The following is a 23,291-nucleotide window of genomic DNA, read 5'->3' as shown; positions in this document are numbered from 1 at the left end:
TTTTTAGGAGCTGGCTCGCCAGGTTCTTAAGCTGGGGCGAAGTCCCGCGCCGTACGCGTAACCTTAGTTACAGAGGCGACCGCAGGCGCAGCTCGCGCGAAGGAGAAGTCTTTTTCCTCTTGGTCTTCGAGCGCCTTGATGATGATAATAACGCAGGCAAAACCACATATAGCATCGCCAACTGTAGCATGCGGCGCTCGCTTCACGCCGGCGCGTGCTCTAGTTTGATAGGAGACCGCTAGAAGGCCACAACTGCGCACTTCCTCTCTCTCGAAAGTTGTCAGTCAGTGCGCTTCGATATAATAACATGAACGAAGAAGACAAGGCGGCGGAGCGGAGGGCTCGCAAGGCAACAGCAGTGCGGGCTCGCCGCCAAGACTCTGCGGTGAGAGCTCGCGAGTCCGCAGAAAGACGTCAGCGTCGTGCGGACCCCGAGATACAAGCCCGCGAAGCTGAAGCAGCGGCAAGAGAACCTCGAAGAGGTACGGGTGCGGGATGCAGCGGCCAAGCGCCTAAAGCGGTCGCTACCTGAAGTTGATGGCGCCGACGCGCGCTTCAAGCGCAATTTCCTCGACCACACGTTCGGCCACAGCTAGGTCTGCGACCGCTTGTGGTTCGACAACAACCTGACCACAATCGCTACTATAACAACATGTCACGTCTTTATATGACAGTAGAGGAATTGTACGGAGCATTCACGGTTTACCCGATTATCTCCGAGCCATCTCCTCAATCATCATTCGCTTCGTGGAGATTGCGTGATTTTTTTTGTTGTACTTCAATGAGTTCATCGGACCAGGAAGACCTCGATTGTTCGCTCTATACGAGATTATAGGATGAAGATGTATGACACGTCGACCCGTACCGGATTTCCATCAGCAGAGGTGCCACCGCGGACTCCGGCTTGTTCACGACCTACGTGGGCATATTTAATTACTTCGATTTCTACAAATTACGTGGGCGTAAAAGTCCAAGGTCCCTCGAGGCCCACATGTTTTACGAGAGGATGAGTGAAGCGAAGCAGCTTCCATCGAAAACGAGTCGTCGTGCATAGCGAGGCAAGTTTACACGAGATGCGGCCCACGCAGGCCCGTAGCCAGGTGGGGGAAGGGGGGGGGGCTCCGCCCCCCCCCCTTTTCCCGAAATTGTTATGATACATGGTGTTTTACCGAAAATAAATAGTGAAAATAGGCGTTTTTCTCAAATAGTCAAGGCTTTCAGCAAGTGACCCCCCCCCCCCCCCCCGAAAAAAATTCCTGGCTACGGGCCTGGGCCCACGTCACCAAAGTAGTTCATGCAGCGCGAAATCGAGACTTCCAAAGCGTTTTAAACAGTGGTGATACTAAGGCTCTTTGATAGGCATTTGTGGAAACAGCCGGGGAAAAAAATTGTGCGAGGTAAAGACTTCGCGTGGTACGTGATGCCTGTCACTTTTTCTGTCTCGTATGTTTTTGCGACTTTTTTTTACCTTCTAATTTGCTTCCGTTGTTGTGCGCTAATGTACAGTGAAGCCCCTGAAACTGATGGAGAGTGTTTTAGGGTATTAACCAACGGTTAAAAAGAACGGAGAGTTTACCTGAGCCCCCACTCGAACCGATCGGAAGGTTCGAGTGGGGGGACTTATTTGCGCTATTGGCCTCGAGGAGTTACGGAGTCGCCCTCTATCGGACGCGCCTCGATTGCGTGCTAGGCAGGATGCCGCCGGCGCGCTCCCCATAGGTTTTGCTGTCGGCGCTCTACAAAAACACCTCGCGGAAGCCCTCCAGGTCATTTCTGTAAGTACTTTCGAAATGAACTGTGTTCTTTACTGTCAAGATAATCATTTTCGACGAACTGAAAGCACAAGATAGTCTACAGTCGCTGTCTCTTTGCAGAAAACCAAGCACCCGCTTCACGCTGTCACCGCGTTGGAGACCCCTGAACCGGCTTCTTGCGTGAAAGGCAGTCACTCGCTGAGTGCAAACTATGTGAAATATCTCGTTAGAGTAGACTGCCTGTATAACCAAACGGAGCATAACAGAAAGAAGCCTCAAGCCAGCGATCGCACGGGTTCGCGACGACTGACGGTGCCCCTACATGTATGAGTGTCTGCATGTATGTTCGTACTGATGGTTTCGCTTTTGCTACGAGCGCGTTTTGGCACCGCGCTGTGAACTTTAGGCCGCAAAACATGAGAATTTGTGAGTAAACAAACAACTACTGTTGCGCGGACGCTATCAGAGCAGTTCAAAAACAATTTCCTTACAACTGCGGCTTCGGTGCGCATGACAACTTTGTGATCTGCCGTCCCGACGATTCAGTGTTTTTTTTTTTTTCTTTTTCGGTCTAAATTCGGGTACGTTTCAATGTCATTTGACAAGTTGTCTCGCACTGCGTATTGATCGGTCTTCTCAGCGGGCAAATGCCGCTGCTTCTGTTTCTTTATTCAGCGCATTCGTTTCGTTTCGTGCTCACACAAAACGTGAGCAAATGCGACGCCTTTTTTTAATGCTCCTTATTATCGTTCCGTTTGCATTCCAGTGAACTTGCCGCTCTCTGTGATCAACAAATTCATAGACCAAAGCTTCACCACTTCGAGATTGCTGGTGGAAGGAGAACCAGTCTACGAGACCGAGCATGTAGTAGCATGCGACGCCTAGGAAAAGAAAGAAAATACAGTAACGCGGGAGAATCAGTACATCGACTGACAAGAAGAAGATGGCTTTCGCCTTCTAGTCATCTTTAACGAATGCATAAGGGACCCTGTGCGTTTCTTAATTCAACGTATCTAAACAATGACTTGTGCATCTGCAGCCGATTTTGTGGACGCTGAGCACCGGGCCGACGATCAAGAGGTCGCATTAGAGGGTTCTGAGATGGCATCGCACGTGGTAAAATGTAGCGCTTTTACCATCCTGTGGCAGAAAAGCATCATTTGCCGGCGGGAAGCGCGCGCGAGCCATCGTCTCAGTGCGCGCTGTCTGCTACTCGCCGAACATCGCAGGCCCCGACGCAGTAACAAAAGTCTTCGTCGCGGAAGTGCTTGTTGCACACAAGACTCGTAGCGGATGGCTAATTGCCGGTTCTTAGCTTTACAACCCATGCTTCACACTGTTTCTTGTCCCGTGGTTACCAGTGCAGGCTGACACTGGGCTCCTTTGCGTAAGCGCGGCGCTGCGGCACCGAGCGGTAGAGCCCCATGTTCGTCGCCTTCGGAGGCAGCCACTCTATTAAAATGGTTTCAATTGAGTAGAAAATGAGAGAAAACTTCCGAATTTGAACAGACCGCAGCGCATGTGGGACTTGAAACTCGTTTTCAAAGCACGCGGCAGTGCGCCACAAGCAGCCGACGCGGCCGCGGAGACCACGTGATCCTGCCAAGTACGTCACGCCGACGGTGGCGCCGGCGTTTCCAGTGGTGGGCCTCGAGGCCAATACTTCAAACCGCCGGTGAATGAAGTTTGTTTGTTTCACGTCCGTTTTCACAGTTCGTTTCAATGCAACCCCCAAACCCCCGCGATTGTCATCACGATTCCAACAGCCTCCCTAACCCGCTGACTGTGCACGCAGTGGTCGTCAGCGGTCAGCCTCTGCTATCAACATTCGCCGCGGCGAGCGCTAGGGGCTGCGGGCTTGGTCGAGTCATAACTGATGGTGAGCCAACACCCGCGGCCAGCACAGCCAGCATGCGATAAGGATAGGCCGAGCATTATCGTGGTCGTCCGTTCCATGTAATCAGCAGCCCCCCACCAAAGATGGCTGCCCCCTGCAAGCGATGAACATTCTGGTTTCCCAGTGTAGGGTAGCATACCAGTTTTTCTGGACTGGTTAACATCCCTGCCTTTCTCTTCTGTTCCTTCCTCGTCTATATACAAACACATACAAACGCACGCATGAACATACACAAAGTATAGTTGAATCCCCCCCCCCCCCCCACCCCCGAAAAGAATTCTGGCTACGCTACTGCCTACCACAGAGCCACGCCACTGCTTGAAAGTGCAAGTGCTTTGGATGTCGGACGAGGAGTCACGTTAACACCTGTCACGTTACATCAGTGGCGTAACTAGATAGGACGGCGCCCATGGCAAATATATTTCCGCGCCCTTCATGATGGCAATGATAGTGATTAATAATAATAATAATAATAATAATAATATTATTATTATTATTATTATTATTATTATTATTATTATTATTATTATTTATGTTCAAGAAAAAGCCATCTGGCTGTTCTGGGGAAGCGTATGAGCGGTTTCTTGATTGATTGTTCGCTACAGTGGACTAAAACCGTCTTGCACATCCACGCATCGTACGACACACCAGAAGTCCACAAGGTTAGAAAAAATGTGAAAGAAGAAGTGGACCTTGCCGCTGTCCTGTTGTCGTCTCGCTTTGCACGAAAAGTTCGTAAATTACATACAACCACACAGAAGAGATCGACGACGTAGGCATGTAAACGGTTCTTATCGTTTTTGGCTACATCACCACGAAATTGATTAAATGATTAAATTGATTAAATGATTTATTGCGTACATCAAATCTACATAGTACTATGCCTACATTTTTTTTTATCAATGCTAATGATGCATTCAAAAATTAGTTCCGGCAAACCATGTTGTCGCATATATTATTGCCTTTTTCGGCGGCAGTGCTCATTTTGTTTGTGAACAATGGTTGCCAAGAAAAACGCGTTCTTTACATTTGACATGGCGCACGCGCATTAAGAAAGGAGCTGGCCATGCCTCTACGGTCACACATTTCCGCCGTCGGCTGCAGTCTAGACCAGGGGTCTCAAACACGCGGCCCGCGGACTTCTCGCTGGCGAACAGCGGCCCGCACGTGACTGTCTTCATCGCATGTTTTTTTTTTATTATTATTTTCTTAACAAGTGTGGTTATTTGCTACACAGGCATGACTTAATTGTCTAAAGCATTTTCTTCTTGAGAGAACCCCTGCAATCAACATGTGTTGATACATATAACCGTGAAACAAAACTCTATATTTCAGAATCGTTGTCCAGATTTTAGTCATTTTGGAGGTAGATATATGTTGTTGGAATGGCGGCGCCAAATCGCCTTCAGAAATGACCCATGTATGAGATAGGGGAAAGTTATTTCAAATGGTAACGTTATCCATTTGAAACATTAGCCTTCTTTTGTGTGTGTTTTGTGCCTCATCCGGAGTCTATATCGACCAGATGATGCCACCATAACCCCTGTTTACAGGAAATATCAAACGCAAAATCTTGAGCTCTTTTAGCAGAAAAAATGAAGTGTCATTGTAGCTGAAGCAGACAGTGAAGTCGATGTTCGTGATCCGCCTTCTCCCCTGAGGTAGTGGGTAAAACATGAGCGTATAGATCTTTTTCTGGTGTAACTTTCCTGCTAGGGCGTCCGATACGCACAGTCAGGAGCATTAAAGGTACGCTAACGATAAATATGAAGGTGAAGTGGAATGAGCAGGGGCATTGAAGAATGCGTGCAGGTTGGGTGTGAAAAGATAAGTTATTAGTGGACATAAGGCCATAAGCGAAGACGGAATATCTCTTACTCAATTTCTCTCGCCGCAGACTCGGTGCTGAAGCGATGTCGTCACGAATCGGATTGCTCTCAGCGAATAAGAAAGCTCCATCACACGTCACCACGCGTGCAATTGACCGCTGCTTGGCCGCGGTGCAGTGAAGCCGTGGCTTTCACGATTGCCGCGATAGATGTGGTTGCAGACTTAGAACCTCGCATTGAAGATCAAGCAGGATTGCATTGCAGGGAGTCTGCAATGATCCCCCGTGCTCTCGCGGCGGCAGCGGCGGCGGCGGCAGCTCTTTCTGCGCACGAAGCGCGGCTCCAACCGACGCATAGACTGTTTTCGCGTATTTAATTTTTAGTTTTATTTATTAATGGCGTTTGCCTTTTGGAGAACTCGAGCAGAGGCGCCATGCCATGAAGAGAGGCCCGGCAGAGCAGGGCCACTCAATCCGCCCGTGGAATGCGGCACGCATCCTAAGAGCAGTAGGGAGGGTACCAGTGAGGAGAAATGTACCATGAGATCAAACTATCGAAGGCCCATAGTTCTCTGCGGGACAGCGGTAGAACACGTGTGAAATCAGACGCAGAATTGCTGCGAGGCTCGCTCGTAAAAACTACGTCCACATCACTGTGGTCAGACTACACCTGGCTGCTGTTATTGCCACCGCGTTCACCGGCAGAAGCAAAATAACAAAACGAAACGAATAAGAAATATATCAAGATAAACTAGCTCTCGGCAAATCACGGCCGGACTTCGTTTGTGATCACTACGAGAAACGTGTAGGGGCGTTAGTACATGTATATATCCTTCAGTTTTTCGCAATTTTCTCGCTTGTTAAAGCTCAGTTCACTGTAATAATGGCACGAATGTGATCGTAATAGGATAATTTGCCATATTGCAGTTATACTTCCTGTATCTCTTTGGTGCTATTGTGCACGAGGCCCACCACTGGAGACACGGGCGCTGCAGTCGACATGATACGACATCACGATCACGTGTTGTCACCTTGCTTCACGGAACCTTGCTCTAAAGACGGGAAGCCGGTGGCCCTAGCACGTTTTTTTTTTTCTTTGAGTTTCCCCCTTCAATCAGCCTCGTTTCACTACCAGTTCATGTGTACTGGCACCTAGAAACAACAAGAGCTTGGAAAGCGTGACCAATGCTTTCGGTGATGCTGTGTGACACAATTAGTGCACCACGCATGCAAAAAGAGTAGGTTGTAATTTCACATTTACGGTTTTACTTCAAGGATAACGAACGTCACGACGCACGGCTGATAAAGCTAGCTTAGAGGGGACAATGAGCCGAAGTCCTGCGCACGTGTTTGCAGCACGCACTTCCGAGAAGGCGACTTTGTCTGCAGACTAGGCACGCAAATGTTAAGTTGGTGAGCGACAGCGAGTTCACAAATGACACCTCCCTCTTCACGTAAAGACGCCCACACCTCGAAGACTTCTAAAAAAATTACTTCGGGGACGTTATTCCTCATAGTCAACCCCATCCTACGCACGCTGATCGGGGAAAATGTCGTGGGGACGGTACTGATACACAGATCAAAATGAGGAGGGGCGACGCACTTTAATGGCAGAAAGCAGTCTGTGAACGAGTTTCTGATTTGAAAAAGACAAGAAAGAAACCTCGCAGGAAAGCCCATACTTAGTTCTTTTCATTTCGTTATTTCATCCCGACGTCTGCCCATGAAAGCTCGCCGTAAGCTTGGAGACTGACATGTCTGATGAGTTGGTAAAGAGCTGCTCGATCGCAACCCTTAAGCAACAAGACCGTGGGCAGCGCTTTACCTTTCCGATTTTCAGTACGGTTATTGCGTGTGGAAGAACCAAGGTGGTTCGGGCCGAGCCAGAAGAAAATGAACATTTCAAGCGACAAGTTCCGTGGCGAAGCTCGAAGGAGGTTTGCAAGGTTCAACCTCCCACCGCCCCGATATTATTACATTTTGTATATGTATGTATATGCACACACATACAAAAGCATGCCAGATCACACAATAAAGGGAAGTCGGAACCCCAGAAAAAAAGTCTTTGTCAACGGCCCTGGATAGGTACGTTCATGGTTAAAATAATGCTTATATGGAAACGACCTTCCACCGACCTTTTTATCTTATTGCTTTTCATGGGCTTGGATATGAGCAAAAAAAAAAGGGGGGGGGGGAGAGAAGGAGAGGCATTCCAAAGTCGTGGTGCAGAGACGTGCGACGCCCTGGATCTCTCCTCGTGCCTCTCGCTGATCGACGCCCCGTGACGGCTGCCTCGACCGCCATGCCGTGCGCCTCTCACCGACGGGGCCTTCGCCGCCTCGTCACCGACGTGTATCGTGCCCCTGGCTGAATCGTGGTCCCATCCGTGAACTCCTGCGACCGGCTCCCCAATCTTTCCTGTTCTCTTCTCTCTTCGTCGCTCTTGCCGACCATCTTTCACTTCTTTCTTTTTCTTTCTACTTTTCTTTTATTCCCACCTTACCCCCACCCCTATAAGGCACTGCTCCGTGCTCCCTTAAGGGCTGCAGAAATTAGGTGCCTTTTTCCTTTCCTTACGAACCACTACAACAACAATAACGCAAAGGCTACAGAATATAGCGCAAGCCACCACTTCCTCGAGAACAATTTCAAGACAGAAAATACGCTGGACCAGACGAAAAAAGGCAGTGCTGCTTACGCAGACAAAGCGCCGACAAATTGAACGTCGGAAGCCACAGGCTTCCAGAAGATTGTGTTTCGTTTGTTGAAGGAAAGGAACACTGTTTAACTAGTCAAAGGAGTCTCTAGCCTCACGGGTGGTGCCTGGGGAGAAGGCGAGAAAGGTCGCCCCTGTAGGGGCGACCTTTCCACGAGGCGCGGGTCGCTAGCGCCCCGTTTGTGTCCTCAGGAAGTCCCCGAGCGCATGTCGGGCGGACTCGGCCCTTGGACTCAGCTCGGCGCCCCCTCCCAAGTGGCGCCCGGGGCACTTGTACCCCCCTGCCACACCCTAGTTACGCCACTGCGTTACATGGTAGAAGCGGTAGAAGCGCAGAAACTCGCTAGGCATCACATCGTGTGAATAGTGCAACGAGTGAGTAGTTACACTAAAGGGAAAAACGATTTTTTTATTGTTAGTAAATTGCTCTTTCACTATTCCAAAATCGCCGCGCTTGCCGCGAGAAAACGCGCGGAAACAAAATGCGGCTGGCGACGCCACCTTGAAATTCCCGCACCAAATGTCGTGACGTCATAGATTTTAACGGCGTCTACTAGGGCCAACGTAGTTCCTAACCAGTAAAAACAAAGTACATCGTCCTCTGAGGGGGCCATAGACTTAACATACGAAGTTTCAGGAAATTTAGTTGAGCTAATGTCGTCAAAATACGACAAATACACTTTGAAATCCGTGACGTCACGCGCGGGGATTTCGGCGCGAAATTTAAAAATAGAACTTTGACTGATTTTCTCTCTATTAGTAAACGTACGATGGTGAAATTAACGACATTCGAGTTCTCAGATAACAGTTTATCAATCTCAACCGATTCACTGTTTCACTTTAGTGTCCCTTCAAAAGCTTCCCACCCATGACAAAGTGGCTCAGCCATAATTCACAACCGTCATCAGCCATAGCATTAACATTGTGGGCTGCTGCATAGGTGCGTGTACTGCCTTTCAGACGCGTAGTGGTACACTTCGATACTTCGCAAAATGGTGAATTATGGCATAATGGGCACTTCGCAACTATACTTGCAGTGGGCACCCAGGAGAGTACAACGGCCAATGTCACCCGCACAGACGCACGGATTTTTTTCACGGAGAGTTCGTTTGCAAAGGCTGTCTGCGTGACGTAATGCATGTGCAGTGCGGAGGAAAGCGCTTGACTTGGAAGTTACGGCATTACGTGGGACTCGAGAAAACAGCCGACACTAGAGAGTCACTTTTTGAGCGCACAAATGAACACGGACGAAAAGCGACGCGGACACAGCGCTGTCTTCCAACATATATCCTTGTCATTTGTGCGTTCAAAAAGTGAAACACGAATTACCAACATGCCCAAGCATACGCTCTTTCGAACTAGAGAGTCGCTGTCACTCCCCACCATGCACTCGCTGCAGCATCACAGTCGATGCTCTTCTCGCTCAGTATTCTAGTACGAATTCTCAATTTTCGCTTCACTCGTATCACTGCCTGGAGATCGATTAAACGAAAACGTTTGTCACAAACGAGCGCTTACACCACCAAAAACTAGCATCAGATTATGGCGCCGAATGAGCGAGTGTGCCGAAAACAATCATATCAAGAAGCCCACAACGGCAGCCTCTCGAAAGCGCCTTCACCGGCAGCCTTCATCGTCACCCCGCCAGCCGGTGAAGACGCACGCAGATAATTGTAACGGCCTGAATTTTTTTTTTTTTGGGGGGGGGGGGGGGGGGGGAGGTCTGTCAACTCTGGGCTCTGACTCGGTCATTGGACCATAACCGGCGTTCGCTGCCGCACTAAAAGGGAAATTGTCCGTGCTTTCGTGGTGCGTTTCGGGGGATACTTGTGCCCCGAAATCCATTCACGGTTAGTGACAAAGTTCGATCGATTAAGTTGATTAAAAAAAGGCAGACATCGATGACGAATAATCGCTTGGCTGTGCACTTTTCATCGATTAATCATTCATCGATATTACCATCCTTACATGCAACGACAGCACTGAGGCAATCCGCCACGGTCGTCTAATGATTACGGTGCTTGGCTGCTGACCCGAAGGTTACGGGATCGTCCCTCGTAATCATATCTTGGTTTTGGGACGTTAAAACCCAACAGTTATTATAATTATGCGCTGAGGCAGACGCGGCGATCGAGCGGCACCGCGACGCGCGAACGCGGCTTCGTTTCACACGCACTGCGTTTTAGATCCTGGCCCGTCGGATCCACACTTCGGCCTCTCCCCTGTGACGTGCTCCTCGCGTCACTGCTCGCAGAGACGTTCAGCCGCTGGCGAATTTTTCAACCTCCTGCGGTCTCAATCGTAGTGGCACGTGTACGCTCGAAAAACTTGTTTCGGAGCACGAGCGACATCAGCCGGCGCGCGCCGGCTTTGGAGCAAAATCAGTCACGTGAAACGTGCGTTACGCGCCCGTTGATGGGTTTCGCGTCGTCCTCGTCGTAACCGAGCGAACGATTGGCACAGGGGAGAATGAAACCGCACTAAATGAAGGTGAACAGCTAGATGCCATTTTTATGGACTTTCAAAAGGCTTTTGATAAAGTTTCGCATACAAAATTACTTCATAAATTGCAATATATCTTGAAAAATTCGAAACTGATAGCATGGATACGAGCGTACCTCCAAAACAGACAACAATTTGTTTCACTTAATGACAGCTGCTCTAGCAAACTTCCTGTAGATTCCGGCGTACCTCAGGGCTCGGTCCTCGGACCTCTCTTATTTCTTTTATATATAAATGATATAACCAATGGTCTTTCTGTTAATGTAAAGCTTTATGCTGATGATTGTGTGTTATACACGAAAGTATCATCTGCTGGGGATCAGATAAGGCTCAATAATCAATTTCACAAGGTCGTTTCTTGGTGCCAGGAATGGCAAATGGCAATTAATTACAACAAAACAGTTTATATGAAAATCACACTAAAGAAAAATCCTTTATGTTATCAGTACGGCACAAATAGCGTCAAGCTAACAGAAGTTGCAGAATACAAATACCTTGGATTATGGATAACTAATGATCTCAACTGGAACAAACACGTTGACAAGGTAACTGTCTACGTAAACTCTTTTTTCTAAAACGATCCTTAAAGTATTCTACCCCGTCAGTACGCATGCTAGCATACAAAACACTCATTTGTCCAATGTTGGAATATGCTGTGATAATATGGGATCCATTCACTAAACGGAATGTTAATCAACTAGAAAAAGTGCAAAAGAAAGGCTTACGTTTTATTTATAACTCCTACGGTAGAACATCGGTATCTGAGCTATTGATAAAAAGTGGCCTCCAATCCGTTGTGGACAGAAACCGCATTTGCCGACTTAAGTTTTTCTTTCAAATAATAAATGGCCATTTAAATGTTGACACTACAGGCATCCTTCAGTACTCTTCCGGTTACGCCACTCGCAAGCGACACAGTAAAATGATAACCCCTTTAACTTCACGGATTAACTGCTACAAGTATTCATTCTTCCCTAGAACTATTAATGACTGGAATAGCCTTGCAAATGATGTCGTTTTACATAACACACTGTCATTGTTTCAAAACAGCCTCACCTAAACCATCACTAGTTATTGTATTGTATTATTTGCTTTATTGTAATTATTGTGTTAGTCTGTAACATGTATTATGCGTATTACGTTACTATGTATTATGTTACTCTGTATTGTGTTACTCCACCAATTTATTGAAATAACCGTTTTTGAACCTTAGCCCTGTATATTCACATCGTACTTAGTTATTGCACGTTGATTGTTCCTTTGAATGTATGTACATATTTTCGAACATTTTCCCACCCTGCCACGATCTTTCAAATGAAAGATCGCAGTATTTATAAATAAATAAATAAATAAATAAATAAATAAATAAACAAATAAAAGAGAGCGGCTGCTGAGCACAGCGGAGATCGAAAGAGACAGATGGCAAAGAGAGCGGTAGGAGGAAAGCGCGGGGGAAAGCACAGCGGAATGATTAGGAGGAGAGTAAGGAAACAGCGCTGACGTGGATTTCGAATCCACTGCGCCTGCGCTACTTCGCCTGCGCTTGCGCAGCCGCAAAGCGAGCCACGCGTTTCATTTCGGGTAGCTATGACCGTCATTCCGGTATAAGAATGAAGCTCGAGCTATTGCTTCAAATATTGTGTATTTGTCGTTCGTTTGCGCTTTTGTGCATAACACACAGATACTTTCATAGCGGAATGCCATCGCCATTGTCTCTCGGGAAGCCATTACGAACTTCCAGTCGCCTTCATAATCACCTCAACTACCGGACGCATATACCTGTATGACCGAACTAACGCTTTCAATTTCTCAGCTTTGCCACAAAAAGTTGCCCTTAGAAATGATATTCAAGATGCTATACTGTTTCTATGAGCTTTTTCGCGAGCATCTGTATGTACCTTTCAACGAAAGATGTATAATGACGTCATTTTTTTACATTTGTTGCTTGTTCGTGCCAATTATGTATTTTATTTAAATACCCACATCCCTAAGTGCTGCAACAGTGTGACGTCCGACTTGGGCTGACCGGACCCCCGGCCTCGTAAAGTGCTTACACCCATTCTCTTAACCGACGCCTCGACGAAAAGAAGACCCCTTCTCCTTCCCACCGGAGACGACGAAGACAGCAATCCGCAGCGGGGTTCTTGAAAGCTTTTGTCAATGGTCCTCGCGGGGCCCACCACGCAAACACCAGCATCGGGTGGCAGCGTCCTTGGGCGGCGGTCACTGCGGCGGCGAGGCGTCATGCGCACCCCTCAGTTTTATGGCCGCCAGCGAGGCCTTCCCTCCATTGCTCCCAGGGCTCATTACCGCGTCTTCCGTGAATGACCGCCTGCGACACTCAGGGAGAAGAAGTGGCAAATACGAGGAACCGTACCGAAGACGCCTGTTACAAGCGTTGAAACACGACCTTGACATGTGGTCGTCTGGCGCAGCAGAAACGGGAGCGATGGGAACGGCCAGAGGCATTTCTGCGCGGCGCTCAGAACACTGCGCGTTGTACATAAGAGGTGGCGCGCTTTGTTTGGCCTTTGAAATTCCTGGGCGCCCCCTTATCTATGGAAAGTTTGCCGATTGCCCTCTCCAAGTTTTGCGCTTGTACATTTTTGCTCTGTTTTGCCTCAGGAGAGGGCTTTGCGTGGCTGTGGGCTATGGGGGCGGTCGTCGGGCCGATGCAAGCCGATCGACAAGGAAATATTTTGCGCAAATGGTGACAATTGGTTGGGTGTCACGGAGGGGCGGAGTCGGGGTCTACGAAAAGCGGCCGCGGGACCACGATCGGGACAGAATGGAGAATAGAGAAAAGAAATGGCGTGCGAGGCGATGAGATCGAGATGAGAGACGATGAGATGAGGATCGAGGCAGAGGATGGAATGAGATAGAGAGTACAGACGACGAGATGGCGACTGAGGGAGGCAATGAAGAGGATGATGGAGACGATGAGGACGGAAGAGATCGAGAGAGTCGAGAGTAGCTAGAAGGATTGGACCGCGACCCGGAAGACAACTCACGAGCATCGACCCAAACCGACCCGAACAACGAGCCCCTAGGCCTGCGACATCATGGACTCACTCGTGAGATGAGCTACATCCCTTTCTATATTCACGAACTTAGCGAGGCGGGAAGCAGCGAGTTGGGACGTTGCGCAGTTGGAATAATTGTTATCTCCCCCGTCGTGTTAATGGCGTTATTTTATTGTTATTGATATCCTCCTCCTGTTTTCTGCAATGTTGTCGCGAGTGTTGTATTCTTTTGGTATGATTTTTTTGTGGCATGTGTTGTGTGCGGAGAGCCTTTTTGTATGCCAGTCATAACTACTATTAAATAATTTGTGTGTAAACAAGGGAAGCTCGTTGCCTCTCTTTCTTCCCGGCCCCAGCACGAATCCTTTTCGAGAAGTTGTTGAGACGCGTAGCAAGGGGGGACGTCTCAAGTGGTGGCAGCGGTGGGATTTCTGCTGGGGTAACGGTGCGAGCCTTCACCCTCGTACTAGGGAAGGAGAGATGGCAAGATGAACAAGCAGGCTATGCAGGTTACCTGCGGTGGCGCAGATGAAATGAGCGCGCTAATGTTGGTAAACATGGTTCCGTCGTTTACGGGAGACGCTACGGGCCCGGATATTCGGGACTTCTTGGAAATATTACAGCAGGTTGGTCGTTTGGGAGGATGGCAAGATGGTGAGCTTATAGGAATTGCACGATGCAAGATGACAGGCGCGGCGCACGATTTTGCGTGGTGGGACGATAGCGTCGCTGCGGCTGCAGATTTTTCTGAGTTCAGATCTTTGGCCCTCAAGAGGTTTGACACAGAGCCATTCATCATCAAAATGGAAAAGTTCTTGAACGCGAGGCAGAATGAGGGGGAGGAGGTGCGGTCTTTTGCGAGTCGCGTGCGCATGCTCGGGAGTGCCACACTGGTGGACACTAGCGGCGAAAATCCAATGAAGGCTCAGGTGCGCCGTGAAATGCTGGCCGAGGAGGTGCTATCCCGATTCCTGACGGGCCTGCGGGATCCGATCAGGAGATTTGTTCTTTCTCGCGACCCGAAAACTTTTGACGAGGCCATTGAGGTGGCGGTCAGAGAGGAGCTTAATGAGAAACTGTCGCAGAGCCGCTCGTTCCCCGTCCGATACGTCGGAGAGAACGCAGATGCGCTTGAAATGCGTAGCCGCCTCGACCGCCTCGAGAAGATGTTAGAAGAGAGCTTGAAAGCACGTGAACCTGTGAGAAAGGATGGACAGGGATGCGCGACACGACCCCCTAATGCCGGTCGATGCTATAACTGCGGCGGCTTTGGCCATTACTGGCAAGAATGCCACCGGTACCAGCGGCGACAGTGGAACCCGACAGGTGACCGCCGTATGTACGAAGGCCGTGACAGTGAGGAAACGGTGCCGAAATCCGGTTCGGGAAAACTAGGCGTGGCTTCTTCTGGTGACCGCGACGGGCAGGTGTCGATATCAGTGGTAGACGTCCACGAGCAAAGAAGCGCCGTAAAAACGGAGCGCAGTTCGCCAGCGGCAGATGAGATTAATGTGATTTCCCAGGTAGAGGAGCCCATTATTTCGCCATTAGGGAAGTGTGTGTTGGTAGGGAAGGCCTGCGTGCCTGTGCCCTCGGTCGAGACAAAGAGCGTCGAGTTCGGTAGCTTGGAGACAGACGGGTTGACTGCAGTTCCTACCTTGAAGGTTCCTCGAGACGTCGAGGCATTACCAGTCGGAGTGGCAGATTTGATGTTAAAGGAGGTCCAGTTTCCTGAGGACAAAGTGGTCGGTGCGTTGGTGGACATGGAAGTATGCCAAACGATGGCGAGGGTAGATAAGACTGAAGAATGCCAAGATTACGAAGGGGTGGTTTTTGTGGAACCAAGGGGTAGCTGCAGCACACTCGACAAACACCGCACCGAGCTCACGCAGAGGCAACAGCGGCCTCATAAAGTAGCTTCGCCCGCACTCCGCTCCGAAGCTGAGTTAGGTAAGTGGGAGTTCGGGCCCTTCAACGAAGACCCAAAACTCAGAGTCGGAGAAAAGGTGCACATCAAGGTAGACGCAGAGCGCTCTGGGATTGGCTAGAGCCATGGGCACACCGCGGGCCTACGCTTGACCCGCTTTATGTTGATAAGAGCCCAACCAGACGGCAGGCGTGCAGTTAATTAGGAGATAAGTAGTGATGAAAAACTCTGGTCTGCGGGTTACCTGCTATGTCGGGGTTATATGAGTGTCCATAGTGTTGGTTGTCATTTTGTCTTCTATGATTTTTCCTCATATATTGCTTTCATTACTTTTGTGTAGACATTGTGCCGAAGTTTTCGCCTCTCGTAGATTTTGTTTTTATACTTTGACTTGTAGACTTGTTTTTTTTTGTAGAATGTGTTTTGAAATGAGGCAGGTAGTTTACTTGATTATTGTGGTTTTGCGTTGCACGCGGTATCTGTAGTTGGCGATTGAGTGATGCCTACTGATGGTGGAGGAGCGTGGAGTCAGTGCATGTGAGGTTGCCGCTCGCCGCGTGTCGGGGAGGAGCTGGAAAAGGGACTATTTTGGGAAACGGGAAGGCTTAGAGAGACAAGGTACGTGACTGGCAGCTGTGGCCCAATTTAGGTAGATGATGTGATGTGGTCGGTCGAGATACGCCGATTGGCGCTGCGGAACAGGTGATGAGACGAAATGTACGTGTAGAGATAGTCGGTAGACTGCGGCGTTTTCCCTACACTGTAGTGTCGTGCCTCGTTAGGAGGCGGGGAGAGCCGCCGTATTGGGAGAGACGTAGCAACCCTGGTATCGACGAGAAGCGAAGATCGGGTAAAGATGTGGTCAAGGCGTCTCCCCACACGGAAACGTGTCGCGCCTCGTTAGGAGGAAGGGAGCGTCGCGATCGTTGTTGGTGCACAGCGGCCAGTGTCACAGTTGTATCAAATAGCAGGCAAGCGCAGTTCATTCAATCGCGCGATTAACGATGAAGGTCCCTTTCCCTCACAGACAGGTGCGGCAGAGGTCGGGCGGGAGACCATGCACGAGTGTAGTTCAGTGTTGTTACCCACATGACCTATGTTCCTCCGCCATCCTGCCTTTCGTTTAGATTAAGAGGATCAAAAAGATTGTATTTCTTTAAGTGCATGGGTAGTGTGAAAATGTATTGAGATGATTTGTCTGTCTATCCCGATCGAAGCGATCGTATTTCTTTAAGTGCATGCGTAGTATTATATATTGATATAGTTTGTGTGTGTTAATCCGAAATTCGAATGTGCTGAAGGTGGACATTGCGGGTCAAGTGTGTGATGTGCTCGCGTGGTGGTAAACTATCCGCCGACATGACAGAACGTTGCGTTCAATATCGTACGGCGGATGTGCGATTGTGACTAGTGCGCGGTTTCTCTACGCATCATCCACGAGTTTCTCCGGCAACACTCGGCACTTCAAGTCTGTTGTGCGCGGCCGATATGCGACATCGAACTGCTTCTTGGTGGACTTGATGTGCGAGTAAATCGCAAGTGGGTTCTTTTCGGCGACGCGCTACCACTGGGACTGAATCGCGAGTGTACATTGTGCGCATGCCTTATCCCTATGACTGTCGCAATGTCCCAATTTCGCTGCGACGCCCGAAAACGCTACGCGCCCGCTTTGCTCGTGTATGAATTTCCCCGCTGGGAAAATTCTTTTGTAAGAAGGAGGGATTGTGACGTCCGACTTGGGCTGACCGGACCCCCGGCCTCGTAAAGTGCTTACACCCATTCTCTTAACCGACCCCTCGACGAAAAGAAGACCCCTTCTCCTTCCCACCGGAGACGACGAAGACAGCAATCCGCAGCGGGGTTCTTGAAAGCTTTTGTCAATGGTCCTCGCGGGGCCCACCACGCAAACACCAGCATCGGGTGGCAGCGTCCTTGGGCGGCGGTCACTGCGGCGGCGAGGCGTCATGCGCACCCCTCAGTTTTATGGCCGCCAGCGAGGCCTTCCCTCCATTGCTCCCAGGGCTCATTACCGCGTCTTCCGTGAATGACCGCCTGCGACACTCAGGGAGAAGAAGTGGCAAATACGAGGAACCGTACCGAAGACGCCTGTTACAAGCGTTGAAACACGACCTTGACATGTGGTCGTCTGGCGCAGCAGAAACGGGAGCGATGGGAACGGCCAGAGGCATTTCTGCGCGGCGCTCAGAACACTGCGCGTTGTACATAAGAGGTGGCGCGCTTTGTTTGGCCTTTGAAATTCCTGGGCGCCCCCTTATCTATGGAAAGTTTGCCGATTGCCCTCTCCAAGTTTTGCGCTTGTACATTTTTGCTCTGTTTTGCCTCAGGAGAGGGCTTTGCGTGGCTGTGGGCTATGGGGGCGGTCGTCGGGCCGATGCAAGCCGATCGACAAGGAAATATTTTGCGCAAATGGTGACAATTGGTTGGGTGTCACGGAGGGGCGGAGTCGGGGTCTACGAAAAGCGGCCGCGGGACCACGATCGGGACAGAATGGAGAATAGAGAAAAGAAATGGCGTGCGAGGCGATGAGATCGAGATGAGAGACGATGAGATGAGGACCGAGGCAGAGGATGGAATGAGATAGAGAGTACAGACGACGAGATGGCGACTGAGGGAGGCAATGAAGAGGATGATGGAGACGATGAGGACGGAAGAGATCGAGAGAGTCGAGAGTAGCTAGAAGGATTGGACCGCGACCCGGAAGACAACTCACGAGCATCGACCCAAACCGACCCGAACAACGAGCCCCTAGGCCTGCGACATCATGGACTCACTCGTGAGATGAGCTACATCCCTTTCTATATTCACGAACTTAGCGAGGCGGGAAGCAGCGAGTTGGGACGTTGCGCAGTTGGAATAATTGTTATCTCCCCCGTCGTGTTAATGGCGTTATTTTATTGTTATTGATATCCTCCTCCTGTTTTCTGCAATGTTGTCGCGAGTGTTGTATTCTTTTGGTATGATTTTTTTGTGGCATGTGTTGTGTGCGGAGAGCCTTTTTGTATGCCAGTCATAACTACTATTAAATAATTTGTGTGTAAACAAGGGAAGCTCGTTGCCTCTCTTTCTTCCCGGCCCCAGCACGAATCCTTTTCGAGAAGTTGTTGAGACGCGTAGCAAGGGGGGACGTCTCAACAGGAGCCTGCGCTATGCCTTAACTAATAATCTACTTGACAAAGCTCACCAGCCCTGTCACACCAAGCACAATCAGGCCTTACGACCGGCACGAATGATGTGCAGTAAGCGCTGTACGTTTTTGGCTGCATTAAAGGGGCCCCGCAACACTTTTTTAGCATGGTCAGAAAACGCTGCCGATCGGTAGTCGAGACTCCTGAGAACATCTGAGCCAAACATTATAGCGCAGCACACGGCCTGTAATTTGCAATTAATTCTCAAAGTCAGCTAGAAATCGCTCCCTCTTTTCTCGACAAATGATGCCCAAACGACCGCGCCATAAACGCAAAGGCCACGGCCATTGGCTGATTTGAGCATCGTGTGCTGCTTACCGCGGCCGCCGCGGGATGCCGCGACGTGCCCGCGCGCTCGCTCGCGATCACACTGAACGTAAGCCGCGCGTTCGAAGAAAAAAAAGAAAGTGCTCAAGGCCATGACGCGCGCTGACGAACGGACGTAGCTTTTTGCTCCCTTGTCACCCCCCCCCCCCCTCGTTGCTTTCAGAGCGCTCGCTGGCACGAACGGAGAGGGAAAGCGCCTAAAGCGTTGACAAATCCCTGTTACTCCACTCGCACTTGACAGATTCCAAAAACGTTTGCGGCAGTCGATTCTTGCGACAATAAACTCCTTTACTGAAGCCATTCGATGATTGCTAGGGAAAGTGTTACAGGGCCCTTTAAACTTAGAGTTGTTTTGAGCAGTACAGAATCGTTTGTGTGTGTGTGTGTGTGTGTGTGTGCGTGCGTGCGTGCGTGCGTGCGTGCGTGTCTTTTGAAGCTGCTTCTAATGCCCATTTTTAAATGCGAAGCATTTCTTAGCGAACCTCGGCCAGTTTTGCCGTTTCTATCTATCTATCTATCTATCTATCTATCTTGCCGCCTACGTCTGGGCGCTCTCCTGGTCGTCTCCATAGGTTGTAATATGCCAATAGTATTCGCATAGCAGAGGATCAGTGCATGAAGAACATGATTCACTGGTCATGACATGAATAGCGCAAAATACCTGTCGCGTACGCCATGAAACCGTTTCTCTCAGTCACGTGTGGCACATACCCGCATACCAGAGTTCATGTTATACGGGTATGTGCCACAGGTGATACAGAGTCTCAATCAACACAGTAGCCGCGAACATACACATTGACACGCGAGGAAAGTGATAATAATAAGATTTGTTGGGGTTTTACGTCCCAAAACCAAGATATGATTATGAGAGACGCCGTAGCGGAGGGCTCCGCAAATTTTCACCATTGTTGCATGTTCTTTAGCCAGTGTTTAACCACTTTTCACCAGTGTTCTTTAACGTGCACTGACACCGCACAATACACAGGTTTCTATCATTTCGTCTCCATCGAAATGCAACTGCCGCGGCCGGGATCGAACCCGCGACCTTCGGCGCAGCAGCCGAGTACCGTAACCGCTACACCACCGCGGCGGACGGAAAGAAAGTGACGGAGCTGAAGACAGAACACTCATAAACCGGGGTCAATGCTTCCTACAATAACTATGCCGGGGGTGACCATGCCCGTCATCATTACCGGTGACTTCAACATTGATTTATCAAAGCCCAACAACGCCTGCTTCTTACACTTAATGAAAGACAGCTTGGATGTGAGCAGGGCATCACAAGACCTCGTTGACAGCTTCAGGACAGGAGGAATCATAGATCACTTCTTCGTGAGAGGCATCCACGATTTCCACCAGCTGTACTATACCATGCACTTCACTACACTTGGAGCCCTTGTAGCCGCGATCACGAACGAATTCGATAACATGTCCTGTGCACTACATATCAGCTTACCGCGTCTGGTGTTGATAACACCCATGTTACTGTTGGCATCGTTGCGCAACTGTAAACAACTGGTTATATAGCACCGGTATAAGGACAGATATGTTGACTGGTTATATGTTAACTGGATATGTTAGCTGATTATATAACACATGTTATATAACCAGTTAACATATCCAGTTAACATATAACCAGTCAACATATCTGTGCCTATACCATTTGCACGTTTCTCTAGCGTCATTCCGTCATGTTTCGCGCTCAATGTGAAAAATTACGCCACAGTCACTTTCCCGCCCATGCTTCGCATAACATCGATTCCCACGGTACGTTGGATCTGCCGAATTTTTGTCGCACCTGAACTTTTTCCTGCTAGCTTCCTTTCAACTATACCACAAATGCTATTAATCTTTTTAGGAGCAGAAAAAACAACAGTTATCTTATACCGACCAGCGCATGCGACAACTTATGTACGTACATACAGAGTTACAACCAATTTTTAAATGCGAAGCATTTCTTAGCGAACCCTAGGCACTTTGAGCGTTTTTATCCATCCATCCATCCATCCATCCATCCATCCATCCATCCATCCATCCAATCCATCCATCCATCCATCCATCCATCCACCCACTTACCCACCCATCCATTTATCCATCCATCCATCCATCCATCCATCCATCCATCCATCCATCCATCCATCCATCCATCCATCCATCCATCCATCCATCCATCCATCCATCCATCCATCCATCCGCCTACGTCTGGGTGCTCTCGTGATCGCCTCCTTTGTGTAGATCGAAATTGGCATGGGAGGGTAAGCGGATTTGATGAATATGACTGTCTGGTCATGACAAGAATAATGTGAAAATCCTGTCGCATACGTCATCAAACCCTTCCTCCAGACACGTGTGGCACTTACCCGTTTACTACGGGCCACGGTGTACAGGTATGCGCCACAGGTGATTGAAAGCTTATATCTACCCAGGAACGGCGAGAACAGACATTGGTATTTTAAATGCGAGAGCGTTAAGAAAGACCGTCATCGGCAGCGTTGACCCAACGAATGCAAAGAATAAAAATCAGGATAGCGAATTGGGTGAGTTGGAAAATGCTCATGATGGTTAGCGCAAACGGAACACGTACGAAAGGAAGTAGTCGTCGTTTTTTCTTCCTTTCGTCCGTGTTCCGTTTGCGCTAACCATCATGATGAAAAATCAGGATCCCAGCAAGAATCTAACCCAAGCATTCTGCGTGGCAGTCCGGTATTCTACCACAGAGCCACGCCAGGTCTAGGAACTGCTTTGGAGAAACCTGCACCCTATGTAGGCGTGATGTCGGTGCGACGTCAGTTGTGGTTGTGGGGCTGGCTATCTAATTTTATAACAAAGCAATAAGCGCTACATATGCACTCATTTGATACGGGCGTCATGTCAGGTTAACGTCTGTGGTTCCAGTGTTGTCCGCTTTTATAGCAGTCTAATAAACATTACATTTGTATTCCTATGATTCACCAAGCTATATCCAAGCGTCGCTCGACCCCGGATGAATGCGCTAACAAAAGTTACGTATGATATTCACATTATCGCACCGTAAAGTTCACTTCGTTTCGATAATGCTCACGTCAGTGTTGTCGACGCGCTTGGTAAGCCCACGATGTGCACAGAACTACTACACTTACAAAAACACGTCGATCCTCCTCGTAACGCTTGGCTCCAAAGCAAATAAAAAAAAATGCAGCACAGAACTACTCGCTCACTGCTTCGCATGGAACCGATTCCCACAAGGCGTGGGATCTGCCGATGTTTTTTGATAAAATACCGCTACACATGATTTTTTGCTTTGTAAAAGGTCCAGTCATGCTGACCACTTGTAGCCTCTCTTTCGTTCAGATGAAAGCAGTTGGTTCGCAGCGATTTCTGCGTTAGGTCAGGACACTTTACGTGACAGTGCTTACCATTGTTCGGGCTGTTGAGTACCGGTGCAGACGGTCTAACGTAGGCATTGTCGGACTGAGTCGCCAGGTCGACCGGTTCCAGGAGCCATGGTAACTTCGCTGATGTGCTTGGTGGGATGTATGGTGGAAACTGCGGCGTGCTGTGGCTGGAGTTTGCCATCGGACGGTCACTTTCCTGGCGTGGGGTTACATATATTGTACGAGGAGTCCCGCCAGTAGGCAAGGGCTGAGGTTTAATGTATGGATGGCCGTCTCTCCTGGTTGGTTCTTGGGTAGCTGGCGCTTCTGTTCGCCATTTCGGCGTGGTGTATCGTGGGAGCTCAGTTGGGGTGGACCAGTGTTCACTGACCTTTGGTTGTAAGGGTCTTGTGTAGAAAGGGACATCGCCCGGCTGTTGCTTTGACACTGTAATTGTCCCCAAAGTGCTGTAGAAGGACTGAGCTGTTGGATACAGCGTTAATGGTTTTGGAGCAGCGCTTAGTGGCTCCGGTAGTCTTGGCTGCATGTATGACTGGGCCATTGACCTGGTGCTAGGTGTATCTCGTTGCTCGGGGGAGAGCCAGGGGTCTGTAGCACTAATTCTCTTGTCCGGAAATGTTGGCTGCTTTGGCTTAATATATGGGCGGTTTTCTTGTTGTCCTGACCAGATGGTACTTGGTGCTGTGGGCTGTGTTCTTGGCACATTGCTGTACGATGGCATGTTTCCGGGCGTTCTT

This window comes from Rhipicephalus sanguineus, chromosome 1 (genome assembly GCF_013339695.2).
Source record: "Rhipicephalus sanguineus isolate Rsan-2018 chromosome 1, BIME_Rsan_1.4, whole genome shotgun sequence".
NCBI lineage: Eukaryota > Metazoa > Arthropoda > Arachnida > Ixodida > Ixodidae > Rhipicephalus > Rhipicephalus sanguineus.
This window is presented reverse-complemented; position numbering follows the sequence as displayed.